Here is a 25,153-nt window from a genome sequence, read left to right as displayed (position 1 = left end):
TAAAAGAGAATGAATCCAAAAGAGCAAAGACATGAACAAAGATATTGCCACATTAAAAATTTCATAATACCAGAAATTGCTAAACTGTCAAACTCATTTTTATAACATAAGTCATTTGTGTGTTTGTTGCCTTCTGAGAAAGGAGCAATCCAATTTTTTATATATATATGTGTGTATATATATATAGTCTTTGTTCAAATAAGAAAACATGGACACAGGGAGGGGAATATCACACACCGGGGCCTGTTGAGGGATGAGGGGCTAGGAAAGGAATAGCATTAGGAGAAATACCTAACGTAGATGGGTTGATGGGTGCAGCAAAACACCGTGGCATGTGTACACCTATATGACAAACCTGCATGTTCTGCACATGAACCCCAGAACTTAAACAATTTTATTCAGTTATCTAGAATGAAAAACTAGTTATGATTTTCATATTCATGTTTTATTCAATAATTTATGGAAGTTAAGGCTTGGAAACAGGAACTATGTTAAAAAAAATCAGAAAATAGATGTTTTATGTATCCAGACAAATGCATTCATGTTTTAAAAGTACTAATCCATTTACTTTTGTTTATATTAGTTTTACTGGATTATGCTTCAAACATCAATAAAATGCTTACTGTCTAAATTTTCTGGTCATTACTCATTTCATTATTAAATATACATTTGTCATGTAAATGAGATGTTAACAAATGAGTTGGTTCTAGGCATCTGATCATTTAATCTCTGAATTCCTTTTTCATTTATTTTTCCATAGGTGCATTAGATATATATTAGTATTGATATGTCTATATTATATATATTGAATTAGTATGTTGCTGTTTTCTTGTTTCATATTTTTAATTTTTTCTTGCTGAGAATCTGTAAATGTTAATTTTTAAAATAAATAAGGAGTGACATCATCAAGATGCTGCAGTAGGAAGTTCCTGCCCTTTCCCTCCAACAGAAACACTGATTTAACAGTGATGTACAGACTAAGATACCTATATAAGATGTATTAGAATTGGTTAAGTGGTTACAGTATCAAAATCCAGCACAAAACAGAGCATCCACATTGAATCAGGTCAGAAGAGCAATTTCACTTAATCGACATCAGCTATTTCCCCAAGCCAGCACTAACTGGGTGTTAAGATGGCTTTGGACTGTGACCTGGGGGCAGGGGAAGTGGCCGAGTGGAGCATGCTTCCAACATCAAGATTTTTGGGATGCTGCCTGAGAGGACTTTGTCTGGCCTCACCTGGAGCATTGAGAAAACCAGCTTAGTTTGGAGGTCTGTGGGCAGCAAGGAACAAAGAAAATGCACAGGTAGCTTTTCTTCAGCTGACAAGGCTCTGTGAGATTTGCGAAAGATAAGCAACTCTGACAATTCTCTCCAAGGAGGGAGAGTAGTGGAGCATGCATTCAACATCCTGATCTTTCCGAGAACTTCATTTAGCTACTTTCAATTAGTGTAACGTCATCCAAATCATTTTATGTAGTTGGAAATAGGATGTACTTCTTGAAGGGAAATAGAAAAAATCCAAAAATTCATATGAAATTACAAAAGATCTGAATAGCCAAAACAATCTTGAGCAAGAACAACAAAACTAAAAGCATCACTTTCCATTTCATTAAAAACCTATCATTGTTAGGGGTGGTAAATATCTGAGTTACTGGTGGTGAATCTGTATAGGTCTGCAGCAACCTCAATTCTTGCCACCTCAGAAGAATTTGAGGGGCATAAGGCAGAAAAAGAAACTGAGGCGTGTTTCAGAGCAGGAATGAAGTATATTTTAAAAGGCTTTGGAACACGAAAGAAAGGAAGGTACATTTGGAAAAAACCCAAGTGGGCTTCTGAAGGTCAAGTGTGGTGTTTAACCTTGATCCTAGTGCTTCACACGCGCTGGCCCCTTTCCCATGATTCTTCTCTTGGTGGACTGTCCGCATAGGCTGTGGCCTCCGTACACTTGGGGAGTGAGTAGATGTAGTGTGTTTAGGAAGTATGCATTCCCATCTGAGGCTTCTCTTCCCTTTTCCAGTGGAATGCCCGGGAAGGTCATATTTTGCCATTTTGTCTGTCTCTTAATGCACATGCCTGAGAAGTTGCTTCTCCCTGGTGTCTGCATTCAATTAATGCTTTCGTGCAACAGGTGTGGAACATCAGGAAACGGCCTCTCCCTGGCGCCAGCTGCCAATTTAGCATGCTTAGAGAAGCAATGTGATGATTACCAATCACCCAACATTTGTAGTGGGTTGGGGAGAGCCTTCTCCTGCCTGCTTATGCCTGTCGAGCTACCTGCAACATTATGACGACCGTTATCCTCAAAACAAAAAAGCAAGAATGTGGAGGAATGGGATCCCTTGTACACTGTTGGAATGTAAGATGGTGCAGCCATTATGAAAAACAGTATGTAAATAGTACTATATAGTACAATCATCCTACTTCTGGGTGTATATCCTAAAATATTAAAATCAGGATTTTGAAGAGATACCAGCATTCCCCTATTAATTGCAGCATTATTCCAATAGCCAAGATATGGAAAAAAAAAATTGTCCATGGATGAATATTTTACAGTGTGTATAATTTAATGGATTATTTAGAAGGAAATCCTGCCGTATGCACCAACACAGATGAAATTGGGAGATAATATAGTAAGTGAAATAAGCCAATTACAGAATACTCTACAATTCCACTTGTGTGAGCAATCTAACATAGTCAAACACAGAAGCATTAAGTTGATTGGTGGCTGTCAGGACTTGGAGGGGAACTGGAAACTTTTCAATGGATAAGTTTATGCAAGATAAATATGTTCTAAACATCCAATATACAACATAGGGCTTGTAATTTACAATACTGTATTGCACAATTAAAATTGTGGGTAGATCTCACATTGTTACACAATATAAAACTTCATATCATTATGAATGTTTTTAACATCAGTATTTAAATATTGATATTTCTTTTATTTTCACGAACCAGCTGTCAGTAGGCGGCTTCCTGGGAGGTTGGAACGCACAGGAAAAATTTAGTCAGCTTAACACACACACACACACACACACACACACACACAAACAAATTTGCTAAAGTGATGTGCAGTTTGAGTTCCTCTTAAACTCACCTTCTTTGCACTTCACTTCATCATACTTTTTTCCACTCAGCCACTTACAGCACTACATTGCTACTCTGTTTATTCTCAGAATTGGCCAAATCAGTTTCCACTAGAACAGTGATGTTCTCATCCTGGGAGTGTGTTTTAGGCTTGGTTGCTGGCGTTTCTCTGGGGGCTGCTTTCTTCCAGGTCTCACTTGAGTTTTCCCCATGGTACCCCACACACCATAAACAGCTGTTTGCAGCAATTCTGCTAGATTTGAATGCCCCCTGCTCCTGTTCATTTACATCTTATCGGGAATTTGCCAGAAATCCGTAGGTCCTTTTCACTAATGGTAAAAAACTGGGGGAACTTTTGAAAATGCCCGTTGTTGTCACCTATGTTTGTAAGGTGAAGTCGAGAATCATCAGCACTACGCTGCTCTCCTAGCTCCTAAATGACTACTGAAACATTAAGAATAGTTTAAAATGATTATAAATCAAAAGAGGCAAAAAAATTTAACTCTCAAAATTTTGAAGGTGAAGAAAATCTGATGAGAAACAAAGGTAATTTAACTCATTTGTTATTTAGGAAGAAAACGACAGTACATTTTTTGAGGAAAGCACCAGAAGAGAAAACTGATAAAAGTAGTCGCCTGTGAGAAGCAGGTATTGGCTGGGGAATGGTGGAATAGAGATGTTTTCTTTTCTTTATAGATGATTGTTTACTGCTGATGTTCCAACCATGTGCTGCTATGTTCTCTCTCCTTTTGGTCATTTCTTTTAGAGGTTTGTAGTACCTCTGGATCCTTTGTCTTCTAGTTCAGGAACATTCTGTTCCTGAAATAAGTAGATAGTCTGAACTTACATGTAGTTGATTGGGAGATTTATGGTTGTCATGCCGCCTTGCTGGACACCACAGGAGTCAAGGTAATGGATAAATCATTCTTCTGAAATTAAGTGACAGACTTATTTCAAAGACAAATTTAAAAGATTTCAAAAAGCTTTCTTATATCATTCAAGGTACTGAATATTCTCAATTCAAATAATCTTGTGATCAGCTGACTTCTCTAAACACATTTAATTATCACTTGTACCAAAAATCAATGCATGGTATATGGGTATATGTTGTAAACTTCAAATTTTTAAACTAAACTTAAATTTTCTTAGCAGCCAACAACTCTGAAAGCAGATTCATACTATTTAGTGTAGCTTTGCTATTACTATGCTGGAGAGTTAACTGTTCTCAGACAATGATTGGATTTTGGACATTTGGGGTTTGTGAGTAAACTATTTTGAAAGTTTTCTCCCTTAGTATGAAAATGTTCTCTCTCCCAATGTTAAAAGATTTGATACATTCTGTAGAATTTACCAATAAATTGGAACTTTCAAAATCTATGACACAGTCTGGTAGGTCTTGATATTAAATCCAGTTCAAGACATGACATGTTGGCATTTGTGGGACAAACAGTGAAGTCATTTTTACTGAGTGTTAACATTAGGTTACTTTTAAGTTTTCTATTTTATTGTTTGCTGTATCTGGTTTGCATGCTGCTTTATTATAATAGCCTTATATTTTGAAAAAGTGTGATGCCTTCAATTTTTATCTTTGACCAATATAGCTTTTGCTTTTTTTGTGGTTTTACACAAATTTTAGGACTAATTTATTTCTGTGAAAACATCATATCAATTTTTATAGGAGGTGATTTGAATGTGTAGATCACTGGAGCAGGAATATTTTAACCATATTAATTCTTCAAATTCATAAATGCAAGCTATCTTTCCACATTTGTGTCATTTTCAATTTCTCTCAATGTTTTGAGTTCAGTACATAAGAGTAAACTAAGGAGCTAAAAGACCTAAGTATTTCTTAGATGCTATTGTAAATGGCATTATTTTGGATATTAATGTATACAAACACTATAAATTTATGTTCACTTGGTATCCTGCAACTTCACTAAATTTATAAGTAGTGTTTTCTACATACAACACTCTGCCATCAGCAAACAGATACAATTTCAAAGCAGAATTTTGCTGGCATAAAAAGACACATCAACAAATTAAACATTATATAGAAAGCTCAGAATTAAACCCAGGATTTAAAATCAATTGTTTTTATAACAAAGGTGCCAAGAACACACAGGGTAAAACGGCGGCTTCGATAAACCGGTTTTGGGAAAACTGGATATACAACATGAAGATAAATAAAATTGGTCCCTTATCTAACCCCATCTACAAAAATCAACTCAAAATGGATTAAAAACTTAGTCTTAAGACTGAAAACTGTAAAATTACTAGAATAAAATGGGAGAAAATCTGCAACATTGGTTTGAGCAAAAATTTATTGGATATGACTCCAAATCACAGGTATACAAATAGACAAATGGGATTAAATCAAACTAAAAACCTCCTGCACAGCAAAAGAAACTGAACCAGGAAGACAGTGCGTAAGTTGGGAGAAAATATTTGTAAATCATACATCTGATAACATGCTAATAAGCAAAATATAAGGAACAAACAATAGCAAGAAAACAAGTCAAATGTGCAAAGAACTTGAATAGCCTTTTTTTAAAAAAGACAAATGGTCAACAGATATATAAAAAATGTTCAATGTCGGCCGGGCACGGTGGCTCATGCCTGTAATCCCAGCACTTCAGGAAGCTGAGGTGGGCAGATCACTAGGTCAGAAGACCGAGACCAACCTGGCTAGCACGGTGAAACCCAGTCTCTACTAAAAAAACAAAAAATTAGCCGAGCGTGGTGGTGGGCGCCTGTAGTCCCAGCTACTCCGGAGGCCGAGGCAGGAGAATGGCGTGAACCTGGGAGGCGGAGCTTGCAGTGAGCCGAGATTGTGCCATTGCACTCCAACCTGGGTGACAAAACGATACCGTCTCAAAAAAAAAAAAAAAAAAAAAAAAAAAGTTCAATGTTTTTAATGAAATACAAATTAAAACCACAATGGGATATTAACTCATGTCAGGATGACTACTTTCAAGACTAAAAATCAAGGATGTGGGGAAAAGGGAACCCCTGTATACTGTTATCCAAGCTATTTAAGAAAACAGTGTGGAAGTTCCTCAAAAAAAAAGAAAAAACTGGAAATAGAATTACTATATAATCCAGCAATCCCCCTTCTGGGTATACATACATAGGAATTAGGAATTTAATATGTCAAAGCAATATCTGCACTCCCATGTTTATTTCAGAATTATTCACAATAGCCAAGATATGGAAGCAAACTTGGTGTCCATCAAAGGATGAGTGGATAAAGAAAATGTAATATAGGCCAGGCCTGTTGGCTCATGCCTGTGATCCCTGCACTTTGAGAGGTGGAGGCCAGATCACCTGAGGTCGGAAGTTCGAGACCAGCTTGACCAATATGGAGAAATCCCGTCTCTACTAAAAATACAAAATTAGCCAGGTGTGGTGGCACATGCCTGTAATCCCAGCTACTCGGGAGGCTGAGGCAAGAGAATGGCTTGAACCAGGGAGGCAGAGGTTTTGGTTAGTGGAGATGACACCACTGCACTCCAGCCTGAGCAACAGCTAGACTCCATCTCAAAGAAAAACATTATGCACAACGGAATACTATCATCTTATAGTCTTTAAAAAGAAAAATCCATTTTAACATAGATGAACATACAGGACATTAAGTGAAAGAAGACAAAGAAATACTGCATGATAGCATAAGTGAAATATTGAAAAGTCAAACTCATTGAAAGAGTAGAATGTATATTACCAGCAGCTGGGGGAGGGGCGGGGCGGGGCGAATGGGGAAAGGAGAGATGTTGGTTAAAAGGTAGGAAGTTTTTGTTGGGGTTATCAGACCCAACACCAGGTCGTGGGGGTGACAGTCCAGTGGAGTCAGAGGATTGAGGAGATAGTTTGAGAAAGGTGGCACACCAGAGGGCCATCGCTATCGTGGAGGCTGCGAAGGCCCTGAGCTCTGGGATCCCATAGGTAATCCAACAAAAACAGGGTGGTGAGAATGTGGAGGCCAAAAGGACACGTTGTATTAAACACGATTTACAGCTGTGATGGTTTAGCATTTTTATGGAACATGTTCTGCAACTTGAGATAATGGGAATAGGAGCCTAGGAGGGCTAGAAGCAAGAAGCCACCAAGTCTAGACACATGCCAGAGGACATTAATGTCAGACATGCATGCCCTACCCTCAGTTCCCTCCCAACACGCCCCCCCCACCCCGTTTTTTTGTAAAGAAGGTATCATTACTATTACAGCATAAAAGGTGGCCTTTTAATTGAGCAACGCAATTGCAGGCTGTGCAGCCCTTAATTGCCGGATGGTGATCCAGCTTCATTTTTCTTGGCCCTTATTCAAACTGGAGTCACTCTGGTTTGAATACTTCCCACATACTTCCCCCCCCTCCTTTCAGAAGGGGACCCTTAAAATCCTAGGGGTTGCAGAAGGATGAAGGTCCGTCTTTAACTTCGTGCTGAATGGGTGTTAGGCAGGAGTATCATAACTATTAGGGTCTCTTGTATTGAGGGTAGAGAGGAGCCGAATCAGAAAGCATTGGTCCATTAAGCATTGTTGACTCTGGTTGGTCCTTGTTCCATCTTCGCATTCAGATTCAACAGTCTCATGGCTCATACTGGGGGAACCCGGTCCATGGTTGGGATACATGGATCCCTCCCCATCTCCCAATTCCATGGTCGTACACATCTTGAGGGCATCCACACGGTTCATTCATCTCCTACAAAAACACAAGCATACCCTCACACCCGCAGGTTAGTAAATCTACTGAAACAGAAGCAAAAAACTTATGGCTGTAGCTGGGAGGTCACTGATAATGAGAAGCAGGCCTTTTCTGATTAACAGAAGGCATAGAGAAAGCAAATCGAGGCTTGTCAAACCTTCAATTCACACTGTACAGGTGGGTCCAACTAGATGCTGTGGCTCATGATCTTCAGATGTTTGGTGGGCACCCACCTAGGCACCCGATTGTCACCTGGAGAGACACGAGCAAATCCTCTTTCCCATATAATTATCTTTAGGCAGGGATCAGAGGAAGTAGACTCAGGTAAGGAGAATTTTGGAGTCTAATGGCTTCCTGATGTTTGGTAGGTGTTCCCTCGGAAGTTAGGAATTCCCTTTCCATATTGCTGCGTGGGCATGGAGGACTAGGGAAGCATACTTAGAGTCTATGTATTTACTCTCTTTCCTTCTAATTCTAGTGTATAATGGCCCCTGCTTTTGCTAAAATGTCTCTCCCTAACAAAGGACTGGGGCTTTCGGACATAATTAGAAAGGTATGTGAAAAGAGTAAAGTTCCCCAGTCAACTTAGTGGCAGGGAGAAGTTATCTAGTGACTACCTGTCCTAGGACCCCTCGGATAGTGACATATCTAGAGGACAGTTGTCCAGGACAGGAGTGTAAGACTGAGAAGGCTGCACTAGTGTCCATGAGACAGTTAACCTCCTGGCCCTCAGTGGTCTAAGCATACCCGGGGCCCTGTGAGGGTGATGGCATGGGCTGGCGCTTGGCCCAGGCACCCTCAGTCCTGCTGCTGGATCATCTGGTGGCTTCTGACTCAGAGGACCTTCCTTCCCTGGGGCAGTGGGCCCTTCCAGTGTTCCCTTGACATAAGGGGCATGCACAAGGGGGCAGCTTATTTCTACTTGGACAATCTTTAAAGTGCGCTCGTAGACCACATTGGAAGCAAGGCCTGTTTAGGCATTTGATTTTCCCCGCCTTTCCCTTTCTTCCCAGAGCCTCCAACGTCTGCTTGCCTTACTGACGGTTGTGACTAAAGCGGTGGCTTTTTAAAATCCCGTTTGTCCCATTCCACATGCTCCTCTGATCTCTATTATAAAAAACCGAGGTTGCCAAGTTCCATAGGGTTTCTAAGTTTTGCTCCAGGCCTAAGACGGGACTTAGGAAGATTTTTCTAATGTTTGCAGCTGACTGATAGACTTATCCTTTAAGATTAGTTGGCCTTCAATAGAGTCAGGTGACAGAGGTATAGCTTCCTCAGTGCCTCCCTTCTCCAGACAAGCAGGATTTTCTTCCTTTCTCTGTGTTGTAGTGGACATCACTGAATTTATAACCACCTTCTTAGTTTTCCTTAGTCCTTCTAGCACGCAAGTTAGCAAATGTCTGCGGCACCAGTCTCCATGTTCCAATTCTGTGTCCCAGTGAGTGTATACACTGGGAACTGCCTGCTGGCCTGTGGGGAATCATTCTCTTTCCTCTATTGTCATCCTGTCATTGACCTGAGATACCAGAGATCGCCAAACCCTCGAGCTGCAGTTATGGCGGCACTTTTCTCATTTGGGGTTAGTGTCTGATTTAACAGTAAAAATCTCTCCATGTCAGATCAAAGGGTGGTCCTAACCCTTGTGAAACATCAATATAACCATCAGGGTTATCTGATAATTTACCTAGGTCTATTTTAATTTGCTTTAAGTCTGAGAGGGAAAAAGGTACATACACTCTGGGCTGAATTCTCCAGAATACAACTTAGGGGTGTTCTATGCCGCCTTGGGGGGAATGTTTCTCATCTGAAAAACATAGGGATGCCAGCACCCCTGGTCATTTTTCTGATGAGCATTAGTCCTAGAGCGTCCTCTATGGTTCTAAAATGCTTAATTCCTTTCCAGGGTGTGTAATCACCCATGAACCTCTCCTCTGCTTATCGGATTAGTTATGCTCTCTGGTGTAGCAGTCCTGCACCCGTTTCCCCACCTTCCTTGACCACAAAGGAGGGGGCGTCCGGGCTGCTGGGTTCTAGTGGTTCTTTACCAGCCTGCCCAACATTGCCTTTGCACTCAGAGGCGAATTCTAGAGCTGGGGTCCTTGAGTATTTCCATAACAACCCAGCTGTCCCCACATTAAGATGTACTACCATAAACAGTTCTTAGGCAAATTTGTTTCAGAGGGTGTAGGTAAACCTTTATGAGTCAGGATTGAGATAGTTTGATTCTGTAAGTACTTTAAGGCTTGGCTGAGTGCAAACAGCTTGCACGTTTGAGTAGACCAATTATTGGGCAATTCTTCTAACTGCTTCCACAAGAGTCTCCCTATCAATTACTGAATACCCATTGTGGTTTTTTCCCCCCTCAATCACCTGGGAGGAACCATCTATCATCCTGTCCTGAAGGGAGTTCCTGGGTCTGGTTGGACCTTTTATGGTAATTAAGATTTAAATCTATCATTAGGAAACCTGCTGGGTTAAGGGAATTTTCAGTGGTTAATGTTAAATTCTTTTTCTAACAGAATAGCCCCATACTTTAAGATTGGATAAACTATTTTTTTAAAAAAAAAAAACTTAGGATAGCTCTGAACTGGTGAGATGTGCTCACAACGAGGTTTCTTCTAAGTTATTTTTCCACTTTCTTCTGTTAGCAAAGCAGTTGCCGCCACCGATGGAATGCATTTTGGCCATCCGCAGGTTACTGGGTTAAAGATTTTTGATAGCAAGGCTACTGGTTGTCAGTGGTCTCAGTGCTTTCGGGCTATGCCCTTGTTTACATTTACAAGGTAGTACTGGAGTGTTATAGGGTCACTGAGAAGACCTTCAATGATCAATTATAGGTTTTAAATTTACCTTGGCTTTTAAAGGAATAAGGTACACTTTTTTTTTTTGTAAGTACTTGTATATCTTTCATCCTTTGAAGATGAATTTTGGAAATACAGAAGGATGTTTGTTGTCCTCCCTGCTGGATTATAGTTATGGGAAATTGCCATGCTTCAAGGTCTACCTCGACTCTAGCATTTCGAATTTTGTATAGCACCACCAAGGGCTCCAGGTTTTAATGTTGCAACTACAGGGGCAGTAAGAGAGGTGGCGGCCTTTCACTGAATTCAGCAGGTGGAGCTGACAGGCTAGTAAAATATTTTTCAATTTCCCTTTTCTTTCCTCCAGTTCCCGTTCCTCACATTCAGAATCTGAAGTTTTTTTACATTCATCCTCCTCTTCCTCATCCGAATCTGCATCATCTGTTATGAAATGGCTCAAAAGTTGCTTTTATTAGTGCCTACATTGACCAAACCGAGACTGGAATTTTTGCTTTTAAAAAAACCTCTGCTAATTCTCTCCCATTACATCCAACTCCACAGTCCCTTGGTTCCGGGAACCATAGGCAAAACTGCTTTACTACACTAAAGAGTGATAAGTTCTGAGTACTCACTTTCACCCCCCACTTCGTAATAAATGCCTTCAAAAATTTAAATAAGCAGAACGTCTGCTTTCACTTTGTCCCGTTTTTCACCCTGGTTCTGAGCACTCAGCTTTCCTGCCGAACTTCTAAAAAAGACATCTAAAAGGGGCGCCTGAAAAGACGTTCTCGGGTGTTTTTATACAATGCATCCTTCGCTTTCACCCGCTCTAGCGTTCCTTCACTGGGGTTTTTGTCACCCCACATTGGGTAGCCAGGAATGTGGGGGTGACGAAGTCCGGCGGAGTCAAAGGATTGAGAAAAAGACAGAGGTGAGAGAGAAAGGTGGTACTCTAGCGGGCCATCGCTATCATGGAGGCTGCGAAGGCCCTGCGCGCTGCCAGCCCACGGTATTTATTGGTAATCTAACAAAGAAACAGGTGGTGAGAATATGGAGGTCAAAAGGACACGTTGCATTAAGCACATGATTTACAGCTGTGACGGTTTAGCATTTATATGGAACATGTTCTGCTACTTGAGATAATGGAAGTAGGAGCCTACCAAGGCTAGAAGGAGTCAGCAAGTCTAGACACATTCCCGAGGACGTTATGCAAGCCCTGTCTCAGTTTCCCTCCCAACACTCAGCTTTTTCCCAACAGTTATAGGAAGAACACATTTTTAAGATTTATTGCAGTATGATGACTATACTTGATAACAATGTATCCTACATTTCAAAATTGCCATGTTAGTAGATTTTAAATGTTCTCACTGCAAAAAATGGTAAATAGGTGAGGAAATGAATATGTAAATTAACTTGATTTTATATATCTACAATGTGTGTATGTGTATATAATTTTATATAGCTACATATAATACATCAAATTGTACCTCAAAAATTTATATAATACTTGTCAATTAAAAATGTTTAAGAAGAATTTATCAAAAATTGGATAATTGAAGCAAATTTTCTTTTCCTTAAAATAAGGGAAGATAGAGCTGGCTACCAGAATAAGGTTTTACTTTATTCACAGGCCAGTTGTGTAGGCTACACTGAGATTTCTATATTTGCAAGAATATAGAGGCAATGTGATTTATTACATCATATCCAATCATACTTAAAATTTGGATAAACAAATATACATTTTTCATCAAATCTTTAAGACACTGAGGCATATCACCAATTAAGGTTTTGGCATTGTTGATTCTTATTTTTGTCGTCACCATTTTCAATTGCAATTTTTTTTTGTCCTAGGACAGCAACAAATGATATATTTTCATCCAGCCTCCGGTTTCTCTCATCTATGATAATGATTCCTGAACTCACTCACATGTATACTGATCCAGTGACTTGAATTCTACTACAGATGCCAATAGTTCTCTATGCCCTTCCTCTGGTTTCTATAGTGAATGATGGTTTTTAGTGTTATACTCTTTCTTATATTTTCAGGATTATCATTTCCTTTTTTGTTTTGTAGTATTTTTAAGCATAAACACAACCCTGTGTTCTAAAGACTTGGTGTTTTCTAGTAGACCAATAAATAAAAGCCTTTGGTTTTATTTACAATTTAGTTGAGTGATAGTTGGGTTTAAATAACTAAGAAGGCATTAATAAACATAATTTCCATTCCAATATATTTTACTCCTAGAATTTTTCTTACTATATTTTTCTCAAATCCATCTATGTAAGCCCATCACCATAATGATCCAGCCCATCATTACAAACTCACCTAGACTCAAACTTTTTCTTTCCATAGAAAATCTTGCTTCATTGAGCACATGCTTCTTTATAGCACCAAATAATCCGACTCTTCCTAACTCCCAATTCCTATTACCTACTTTATTCTATCTCCAATACTTCTATCAGTTTTTCAAATATGGTCATGCAGTGTTATTCCTTTGGACCAGGGTATTTCTCTTGTTTAAATATTTTCCCCCCTCCTCTCACTTTTCCTCACAATATACACATTGCCTAGACAACTACTCATATCTTACATAAAAAGATATTACATATTTTTGGAGTTCTGTGCTTTTCTTGCATTGCTAAAAAAAATTAAAATGCTTTCCCTATTTAATTCCATGTAAGTAATTGTGTATAATTTATCCATAATAATGCAAAGAAATAACCATTCCCAGTTGCAGATTGTTTGTCAATGTAAGTTCCTCAAAGGCAGACATTGTCTCTTATTCATTCCTGAATCCATAGTTTCTAGACATTATCTAGCATGTATTAAAAACATTACATATTTGTTCAATTAAAAATATCTTCTTGGCCGGGCGCGGTGGCTCAAGCCTGTAATCCCAGCACTTTGGGAGGCCGAGACGGGTGGATCACGAGGTCAGAAGATCGAGACCATCCTGGCTAACACGGTGAAACCCCCTCTCTACTAAAAAATACAAAAAAAAAACTAGCCAGGCGAGGTGGCGGGCGCCTGTAGTCCCAGCTACTCAGGAGGCTGAGGCAGGAGAATGGCGTAAACCCGGGAGGCGGAGCTTGCAGTGAGCTGAGATCCGGCCACTGCACCCCAGCCTGGGCGGCAGAGCAAGACTCCGTCTCAAAAAAAAAAAAAAAAAAAAAAAAATCTTCTTATAAGTATCTGACTAAAATCTAAGTATTGGCAATTAAAATGACTCAATATGTTTGCTATAGTTTTAAGAAATTTTTCTGCACCAGATATTACAACTAAATTTACATTAAAATATTTTTGAAAGAAGTATTTTGAATATTTCTGTCCATTATATGTTGATTAAAAACATATTAGTAACAATTTTTCTTGTACCAATCTGCTTTTCATAACAGGCACATACATCCACTAAAATCAGACTGATCTAGCATATATTAACCAAACATTTCCATGTAGTTGTTCATTTACTCATCTGTAGTAATATAATGGTTAATATTCAAATGTTAATGCAACACTCTACAAAATTTTGAAGTAACATAATAATCAAAGGCAGGTTTATATTGTTTATGTCAGAGTTCTAATGGCAATAATAATTACTGTACTAATAGCTGCTGTATGTGGTCCACACATCAGAAACATATATGTTCCATTTCAGCATCATCAAGACCCTGATATATAGATATTCATATCCCCCTTCTACAAATTAAGACACCTCTAAGGTCACATAGTTGAGCAGTGACAGGATCAAGAATCAAACCCGGGTTTTTTAAATTACAAAGTCCAGGCTCTTGAGAACTGCTTGCAGTTCACGACCATCAGAATTAGATGAACTAAAGGTATTAAGCTGATTTCTCAGGGTATCTATGCCATATTGGGGTCTAAGACCTGGTTTTTAGCTTTTCAGGATTAGGAAAAATCTTGAGCAAGTCAGTTCCCTGGGGCCCAATTTGATAAAGTAAAACTCATAAGAGACTTGTTTATAGACAAGAATGCCAATTCATTATTTTATCCCGAGAATTGTTACAATAAAGCTGGCTTCAATATTCATGCTTGGTTGTTTCATGCATTTTATGACATATTCCATGTTAGGCTATAAAGTCTGAATCCTCTGAGAGCTGTGACTGCTAACTAGGGGTGACTAGGAGAAACTGGCATACTGATAGTTGTTTTATAATGCCATTTTTGGGTGATTCTGATAATTGATATTTCCTAAGAAATAGTCCTCTAAGCTAGCATTTTTATTTATTTTTTAAAATACACTGAATATAGATTATATTACCTTTCTATTACTCTTTTCCTTCTAACATTGAAATTTAAGAAGAGTTTTTCTCTCTATAATAAAGTGATTATTCCTCACTCTTACAGGTTTGATAATGTAATTTCCTCAAATCCTTGAAAGCAGTTCTACCCTGTAGGATCAGATACTCACTAACCAAACGCATAAACTGATACATACATTCGGAATATCAATTTATCCAGCACTTTAAAACAAGAATATGACACCTACAGAAACAGCATGTTCCTAGTATGCACAACTAGTGCATTCTCTTCCTATAGAGACAATAGCAAAAAAAAAAAAAAAAAAAAAATCAAAATTATAAAACTGATAGATGGACATGTAATAAGAATGAAATGCTCTAGTGTTATGTATTACATAGTAGTGACACCAGTTTATTCTATGTATTTAAGATGACCTTAAAAATGTGGCTAAATTTTGAAGTATTCTGTACATCCCAGATTTAACACTGTCATCATCTCCTTTACAGTGTTCCTTTATCTTTTCTCCTGGATGGACCATAGACTCCTCTCACTTGACTTTTTCATTCTTTTCTTAGCCTGTTAATATTATTTTCCAGTTCAAATAGGAACATTTTACCTCATCAGTTAGTTATTAAACTTTTATTTAACCCACATTGAAATTATCAGGATTAAGAATCAAACCCAGGTTTGATTCTTTAACTCTGAGAATATTATTTTAAAAAAATTTTCAAGCCCTTTTTGAGTAATTCAAAAAAATGGGTGAATAGATGCCATTTGACAACCATCTCTCTGACATTACTGTCTATTTTTGCTACTCTTTGATGAAATTACTAATGTCTAAAATATGAGTCTCTATGCCTCACTTTAAAGAATGCACTTTATAAATTTCTTAGTTGTGTATTTTGACTCAACTTCATTAAGCAAAATAGGGTATAAAGGAGGGTATGTTGAAAATCTATAAGTGGGATATTGAATGTGTGTATAAGAATTTCATATATCTCCTCAAAAAATTCTCTCTCTCACTCTATCTTGGTTACAGGTGTTTTCTTCTGTTCTTTCTGTATGTCAGATTGATTATTTCTCTAAAGATCACTTTTATGTGCCCCACTTGAATGTGCAGATTCCTGCACTTGAGTCATTTTTTTATCCCATTTCTCATAACTTGTCAGAGCCTAGTGTCATGTGGCCCACTACCCATTAGTTAGTGGTCCTAGGAAAAAATTATACAAGAAGAAGGTATGCTAAAGAGGACTTTCTAAATCTAGCATATCTTCTAGCATAGAGAGGAATAGACAGGACAGGAAAGGAAAGGAGAGAAGAGGAGAGGACTCCTATAATAAACAATTTCTCCTACAATAAATCAGTGTAGTTCACTTGCACACCTATTGGCATCTCATCACTAAGTTTTAACAATTTATTAAAGGATCCAGGCACTGATATATCTGACAAGAGTTAAATGGAAGGACTCATCCCAGTGGTATGAACTTATATAATAGAGAGGCCACTGTGGGTTTTCATGGACTTTGATGGCTTTGTACAAGACTGTATGCTACAGTGAGATGAATTGAGATTTGAACAGGTGGAGAAAGGAGAACATATTCAAAGGGAGGGAATAGCACATGTAAAGACACATAGACAGAAGGATTCCTGTGCATTGAGGAAGTAGTTCCTTCTTATCTTGTCTGAGGTGGAGTTGTTCAATTAAATATTTCTAAAATTTCTAGGAAATATGACTATAATTTAGAGAGTGAGATACATTCTAAATGTCCTCTTCATATTAGACAGGTTCTTTGGGTGATGCTAAGCCATTTCCAAATATTAAAAGAGGAGATCATTATTGTATTAATACTGCAAACATGTTTATGAAAATATGACTGATCTATAAAACTGACTAATCAAAAGATAATTTAAAGTATCACTGATGCACTACATAAAAAAATTAAAAACAAAATTCATATAATCTCAATAGATGGAGAAAAGCTTTTGATAAAATTTAACATCCCTTCATGTTAAAAACCCTCAATGAACTAGGCTCCAAAGGAATATATCTCAAAATAATGAGTCATCTATGACAAACCCACAACCAACATTACACTGAATAGGCAAAAGCTAGAAGCATTCCTCTTAAGAACTGGAACAAGACAAGGTTTCCCCCACTCACCACTCCTATTCAGTAGAGTGTTAGAAGTCCTAGCCAGAGCAATTTGTCAAGAGAAAGAAATAAAACACATTCAAATATGAAAAAAGAAAGTCAAATTATTTCTCTTCACTGATGCTATGGTTCTATACTGAGAAAACCCCAAAACCTCTGGTAAAAGACTCCTAGATTTAATACATGACTTCATTAAAGTTTCAGGATATAAAAGCAAAGTACAAACCCCAGTAGCATTTCTATTTGCCAATAATATTCCAACTGAGGGTCAAATCAAGAACACAATCCCATTGACAACAGCTACAAAAAATAAAATGTCTAGGAATATAACTAATGAGATGAAATATCTCTATAGGGAGAACTATGAAACACTGCTGAAAGAAATCATAGATGATGCAAGTGACCACACAGACCAATGGAACAGAATAGAGAACCCAGAAGTAAAGCTGCACACCTGCAATCAACCAATCTTTGACAAAGTCAACAAAAATTAGAAAAAGTAAGCAATGGGAAAAGGACTCCCTGTTCAATAATTGGTGCCGAGAAAACTGGCTAATCATGCACAGAAGACTGAAACTAGACACTTACCTGTTAACTATATACAAAAATTAACTCAAGCTGGATTAAATATTTAAACATAAGACCTCAAACTATAAAAATCCTAGAAGAAAACTTAGGAAATACCCTTCTCAACATTGACCTAGGTAAGGAAATTATGGCTAGGTCTTCAAAAGCAATGGCAACAAAAACAAAAATGGACAAGTGGGACCTAATTAAAAAGCCTCTACACAGCAAGAGAAACTACAAATAAACATACAACTTACAGATTGAGAGTACATATTCATACACTATGCATCCAAATAAAAGGACTAATATCCAGAATCTATAAGGAAGTTAAATAAATCAACAAGAAAACAACAAATAACCCCATTAGAAAAGTGGCCAAATGACATGAACAGATACTTCTCAAAAGAAGACATACAAGTAGCCAACAAACATGAAAAAATAATCAGCATCACTAATCATTTGAAAAATGCAAATCAAAACAATAATGAGATGTTATCTCACACCAGTCAGAATGGCTATTATTAAAAAGTCAAAAAATAACAAATGTTTGCTAAGCTGTGGAGAAAAAGGAATACCTATACACTGTTGGTGGGAAGGTAAATTAGCCACTGTGAAAAGCAGTTTTGAGACTTCTCAAAGACTGAAAATAGAACTGCTGTTCAACACAGCAATCCCATTACTTGGTATATACCCAAAGAAAAATAAATTGTTCTACCAAAAAGACACCTTCACTCATATGTTGATCACAGCACTATTTACATTAACTAAGACAAAAATCAATCCAGGTGCCCATCAACAATAGATTGGATAAAGAAAATGTGGTACATATACACCATCAAATACTAGGAAGCCATTTAAAGAATGAAATCATGTCCTTTGCAGCAACATGGATGCAGCTGGAGGCCATTATCCTAAGCAAATTAACAAAAAAACAGAAACCCAAATATTACATGTTCTCACTTGTAAGTAGGAGCTAAACCTTGGGTATACAAAGACATAAAAATGGGAACAGTAGACACTATGGATTCCAAAAGGAGGTAAAGAAGGAGCGGGAAAGGGCTCAAAAACTTCCTACTGGATACCATGTTCACTAACTGCATGATGGGTTCAATAAAAGTCCAAACCTCAACATCACCCAATATACCCTTGTAACAAACCTGCCCGTGTACCCCCAAATCTAAAATTTAAAATTAAAAAATATTTCACTGTTCCACAAATAAAGTTATTTATTTTTTGAAATAAATAACTTTCTATTTTTAAGTTATTTATTTTTTCAAATTTTCTGTAGCAGTTGAGCTTCTTTTGATAAAGAATTTCTTTAGTCAAGGATTAATATTCCCTTTTAAGGAGTTGACACACTCCAGTCCAGGAGTAATAAACATTTTAAAAATCTACAAGATTTAAATTTCACCAGTGTTTAGAAAAAGTGGAAGGCATTATGTAAACAAACTCAGAATCTTAAAAATGGTATATGTAATGAATCTGCCTCTTTTCTCTTTGAGTTTTTTTTTTATATTGGAAGGATAGTGGTTTCTGAAAAGTAAAATGTTTTTAAAAATTAAAAGGAAAATCCATATTTATAAGAGCATTAAATTGAACTGTGCCCCTCTACCTTGCTTTTAATGGTTTATTAATAAACACTTCAGAGAGAAGATACAACAAAACATGAACTACTCTTTTTATGCATACACTATTTTTATTCTTTAGCATATATTAGGCATACCTAAGTATGCATAGTGCTACATAGAATGAATAAAAGCTAGAGTGATGATTAGGTTATATTCTGCTGCTGAATTTACAATGGGTTCCCAGTAAATATGTGTGACTCAGCCTCCTATTTTTCTTCTAATGTTTAAAGGGAGGTCAATAATTTTTGAGGAAGGACTGTGGAAGAAAATGTTAGGTTTGTTGTGGAGAATGTCCTATGTTATAATTCACAGACTTTATGCCATAACCTTCATTCTAAAAGCATTAAAATTGGCATACCGGCCAGGCACAGTGGCTCATGCCTGTAATTCCAGCACTTTGGAAGGCTGAGGAAGGCGGATCACAAGGTCAGGAGACTGAGACCATCCTGGCTAATACAGTGAAACCCCATCTCTACTAAAAATACAAAAAATTAGCTGGGCGTGGTGGCGGGAGTAGTCCCAGCTACTCAGGAGGCTGAAGCAGGAGAACAGCTTAAAACTGGGAGGTGGAGCTTTCAGTGAGCCTAGATCGCACCACTGCACTCCAGCCTGGGTGACAGAGACTCTATCTGGAAAAAAAAAAAAAGGCATACCAGACTCTAAATTAACAACTCCAAATCACCCCATAAAACTGTATTCTGGTTCTTCTCCTCATAGAAGCAAAGCCCAGTTGGTTTATATGAAGGATCAAGAGCTTCTGCAGTAGTGGAGCACAATGGAACACCACATTTTTTGCAACATTGGATTTCACATGGACTATGTGATAAAATCATTTCTGGTCTTGTGGTCAATCAGTTGCCAAATGTGAACTATGTGTCTTTGAGCATCTTATTTAAATTCTAATAATCATTTGCATATTAAAACTAATTTCCATTTGCATTAAAAAGTGATAAGTCTTAGAATGCAACAATTAGGTCATATAATATATGGGGTAGTATATTGCAGACTAGACATTCTCTGGGTATTTTCTCAGTGTTAGAAAAATATTTCTGTAACAAAGAATGTAGTCCTCAGAGACAGGATAGTTCACCAGGTGAGTGACCTGTTGTGAATTCCCTCACTTCTGACAAAATGAACCATTTTCTGCTCTCACTTCACTTTTTCTTCTCATGTTTTTAATGAAGATATAATTTCCAAACAATGTATTCATTCAGGTGTAATTTTGATGACTTTGGACATAGTATAAGCCCATGAAAGCATCACCATAGTAAATATATCAGTAGATCTAATAGTTTCACCATGCTAAAAAGTTTGCTCAGGGGCCATGTAATAATTTACCCCATCTCTATGTTACACCCGATTTCATGTCTGTCACTATAGTTGATATTTTACTTTTTATGGTTTCATGTAAATGAAATCATATTTTATGCATTTTTTGGCTCAGTATAATTTTGTCAAAAATGTTTCAGTGGTTTTGCATGTATAAGTAGTTTCTTCCTTTTTCTTGCTGAATATTTTTCCATTTTAAGAATAATCATAATTTATTGATTCACCTGTAGATGGAAATTTGTGTAGTTTTTGGTTTTTTGTTCTTACAAATAAAGCTGCTATGAATATTTATGTGTGTCCTTGATAGGATATATGTTTTCATTTCTCTTGAGTGAATACCTAAGGGTGGAATTTCTGTCTTATGGTAAATAAATATTTAACTTCTTAAGAAGCTGCCAAACTATTTTCCTAAGTGGTCCTGACACTATCCATTTTAAACAGCAATTCATGAGAGTTGCTGCACATCCAGTTGCTACACATTCTCACTAACACTCGGTATGGCTCAATGTTTTTAATTTTAGCCAATCTAACTTGTGTGAAGTGGTATCTTGTGGTTTCAATTTGCACGTCCCTGATGATTAATGATGATGTAAATATTTCAGTGTGATTATTGACCTTTTAAACATCTTCATTTGTGAACATTCTGTCCTTTTTCAATGGAGCATTTATCTTCTTATATATGTTTTTATTTTTCTTGAGTGGCTATCTGGAATTGGCATTGCTAACTTGTAAGTTACTTCTATGTTTAACTTTTTGAGAAACTGCCAAACTTTTTTCCAAAGTAGCTGCATTTTTCTTCATTCCCAATAGCAAAGTATGAAGTTTTCTGTTTCTCCACATCTTCACCGAAATTTGTCATTCTCTATCTTATTTATTATAGCTATCTTGGTGGGTGTAAAATAGCATCTCATTAAGGTTTTAATTGTAATTTCCATACTGACAATATGTTCTGCATCTTTCTATGTGCTTATTGGCCATTGTTATATATTTATTAGTAGGATGTCTTTTGATTTGGGGCTCTTTATTGTGTTGTTTCCTTATGGAGTTGCAATTGTGCTTGTAGATTTGCAAATTCTGAGTACAAGCCTTTTATTAGATATGAGTTTTAATTATCTTTTCATTTTCTTTATGGTATCTTGGCAGTACAAAACACATCTGAAGTTTGATGAGGCCCATTTTTTCAGTTTTTTTCTTTTATGGATCATGCTTTTGGTGTCTGAGTTAATATTAAAATGTCTTTGTGTAGCCCTAGCTCTCAAAAATTTTCTTCTGTGTTTTCTTTTAAATGCTCTATTGTTTAGCAATTACATTTCAGGCTAAGATCTACTTTAAGTTGTGTGTGTGTGGTGTAAAGTGAGAGTCTAATCTTTCTGCGTGTGTATATTGAATGTCCTCTGCACCATCTGCTGAACACACTGTGTTTCCCATAATAAATTGTCCTGGCAGATTTGCCAATAATTAATTGAGTACGCAAATAAAACTTAGTTTTATACTTTTCGTATTTCTCTGTTATTTACATACTACCCTTACGCTGGTATTACACTGTTTTGATAACTAGCTTTATGGTATGTATTGAAGTTAGAAAGTAGAAGTATTTGTACATTGTTCATATTTTAAAAAATTGTTTTGGCATATTGATATGCTTTGTACTTCCATACACATTTTTGAATCTGCCTGTCAGTAACTACAAAAAAACAAAATACAAAACACCCTGGAATTTACTGAAATTTCGATAAGGTTGCTCTGAATTAGTAGATTAAGATGATGGTTTTTCCTAAATCAATCAAATTGAGTCTCTCAACCTATTAAAGTAAAATTTGTTTTCATTTATTTAGAATTTATTGAATTTACCTCATCAAGTGTTATTATCACAGCCCAAGTCTTATGCTTTTTGTTAAATTTAGTCCTAAGTATGTTTATTCTTGTTGGTGATGTTTTGATTGTGTTCTTCATTTCAGTTTTGAATTGCCATTGGTCATAAAGAGAAGCACATTGATCTTGTGTCTTGCTATCTTGCTGTTTTATTTATTCTAATATTTTCTTTTGTGTGTGTGCATGTATTATTTACTCTTTTCTATATATAGTATTATGTTGTCTGTGAATATAAAAATGTTTTGCAATGTGGGTGCCTTTTTTCTTGCCTGATTGCTCTGGCTCGAACCTTCAGTACTATGTTGAATAGAACAGATGATAGTGGACATTCTCGCCATGTTCCTGATCTTAGTGGGGAAATATTCAATCTTTTATCATTATGTATAATACTCACTATAGATTTTTCATAGATGCTCCCATTCAGATTTAGAAAAGTTCTTTCTGTTCGAAGTTTGTTAAGAAGTTTGATCACAAACCGGGTACAGGCGTGCAGTGGTGCATACCTATAATTCCAGCCACTCAGGAGGTTGAAGTGGGAAGATTTCATGTGGGAGGATTGCTTGAGCCCAGGAGTTGAAGACCAGCCTGCTCAACACAATGAGCCTTTTTCTCAGAAAAAAAAGTTAGATCATTATGGGTGTTGGATTTTGTTAAATATGTTATCTATTAAGGTGTTTGCATAATTTATATTTATAGTTGTATAATTGGTGATTTATATGATTCATTACATTAACTTTGGGATGTTAAACCTTGCACCCCTGGAATAAATTCCACCTGTATTTGTTATTAGTAAATAGTCCTTTTAATGTATTGCTGAATTTGGTTTGCAAATATAAACCAAATTTCGTTGATGATTTTGCGTTTATATTCACGAGGGGTGTTGATCTGTAGTTTGCTTTTCTTATGATGTTTTCATCTAGCTTTGGTACAGGGTATATACTACTAGTCTCATAGAATGCGTTGGAAAATATAATTTCCTTTTACATTTTATGGAGTATTAATATTTTTCTTCTTTAAATATTTAATAAAATTTATAGTTGAAATCATCTGGATCTGGGCTTTACTTCGTGGGAAAATTTTTAATTACAAATTCAATTTACTTACTATAGATTTACTCAGATGTTATATTTCTTCTTGGGTCAGTTTTAGTAATATATGGCTTATTAGGAATTTGACCATTTCATCTAAGTTACTGATTTTTTGACAGAATATTTTGCTTTTTTATTGTAATGCATATAAATGCTACTTATAATCATTAGCACTGAGTGGGCTCACTAATTTTTGCTACTGTTTTCTATCAAATTAAATTCCATTCTAATATTTATTATTCCCTTCATTCTGTTTGCCTTAGCTTGTTTGCTCTTATTTTTCTACATTTTAAAAGTGAATTCTTAAACTATCTGAGATTTTTCTTCTTTTCAAATATAGGCATTTAAATTTATAAATTTTCTCTGAGAACCAATTTAGTGGCATCCCATAAATTTTGGTATGTTATGTTTCTGATATCATAAAAACTTTTTATTTTTGTTTTTTTAAACTTTTAAGTTCAGTGGTACATTCACAGGATGTGCAGTTTTGTTATATAGGTAAACATGTGTCACGGGGGTTTGTTGTAAATATTATATCATCCAGGTATTACATCTAGTATCCATTAGTTATTTTTCCTGCTTCCCTCCCTCCTTCCACCTTCCACCCTCGAATAGATCCCAGTGTGTATTGTTCTCTAAGCTCTATGTGTTTTCATCATTTGGCTCCCATGTGTAAGTGAGAACATGGAGCATTTGATTTACTGTTCCTGTGTTAATTTGCTGAATATGATGGCCTCCAGCTCCATCTATGTCCGTACAAAGGACATGATCTCATTCTTTTTTTATGGCTACATGGTATTCCATGGTGTATATGTACCACATTTTCTTTATCCAGTCTATCATTGATGAGCATTTGAGTTGACTGTCTTTGATATTATGAATAGTGCTGCAATGAGCATACACGTGCGTGTGTTTTTATAATACAATGACTTATATTCCTTTGGGCATATACTCAGTAAGGGGATTGCTGGGTCAAATGGTAGTTCTGCATTTATCCAGCATCTGTAAGGAACTTAAATTTACAAGAGAAAAAAAAAGTAAAAAGTGGGCAAAAAACATGAAGAGACACTTCTCAAAAGAAGAGATACTTGTGGCCAATGATCTTTGAAAAAAAGCTCAACATCTCATCATTAGAGAAATGGAAATCAAAACCACTGTGGGATACCAACTCACACCTGTCAGAATGACTATTATTAAAAAATCAAAAAATAGCAGTTGCTGGTGAGGCTGTGGAGGAAAAAACTTTTACACTGTTGGTGGGAGTGTAAATTAGTTCTGCTATTGTGGAAGACAGTGTGGTGATTCCTCAGAGACCTAAAACATTTTTTTGTAATTTTTAAAATAACTTTTTCTTTGACCTGTGGATATTTAGGCATGTTTAAATTTCTAAATGTTAAAATATTAATATAAAGTTTAAAATATTTAATTTTAATATTTATCCATTTTCCAGATTTCCTTCCATTGGTGATTTCCAATTTGACTCCATCATGGTTGGAAAACATGTATCCCATGCTTTCAGTCTTGTTAAATTTGTGTGTACTAGTTTTATGGCTTAATATATGGTCTATTTTGTACAATATTCTGTGTGAAAAGGAAATAATTCTTTACATACTGATCTCTGGGGCCACAGAAATTCCCTAAAGATTATTCATTAAGCTTATTTTT

The 25,153-nt window shown here is 36.6% G+C and overlaps 1 long non-coding RNA gene across 2 annotated transcripts in view; it reads right to left on the bottom strand.

Moving 5' to 3' along the window:
• Positions 1 to 839: 839 nt before the first annotated feature.
• Positions 840 to 25,153, bottom strand: part of LOC144334858 (uncharacterized) — a 43,462-nt gene continuing 19,148 nt past the window's right edge. Inside the window, exons 2-3 of one of the 2 annotated variants that reach the window (XR_013405113.1) lie at positions 5,773 to 7,787; positions 840 to 4,020 (exon numbers count right to left, since the gene is read on the bottom strand). This is a non-coding gene — a long non-coding RNA (uncharacterized LOC144334858). Of the gene's footprint in view, positions 4,021 to 5,772; positions 13,749 to 25,153 lie in introns of those variants that run through there. The other variant, XR_013405112.1, reaches the window with a different exon arrangement.

This window comes from Macaca mulatta, chromosome 15 (genome assembly GCF_049350105.2).
Source record: "Macaca mulatta isolate MMU2019108-1 chromosome 15, T2T-MMU8v2.0, whole genome shotgun sequence".
Lineage (NCBI taxonomy): Eukaryota > Metazoa > Chordata > Mammalia > Primates > Cercopithecidae > Macaca > Macaca mulatta.
The sequence above is the reverse complement of the archived record's forward strand: the minus strand, read 5'-3'. Positions and strand labels throughout refer to the sequence as shown.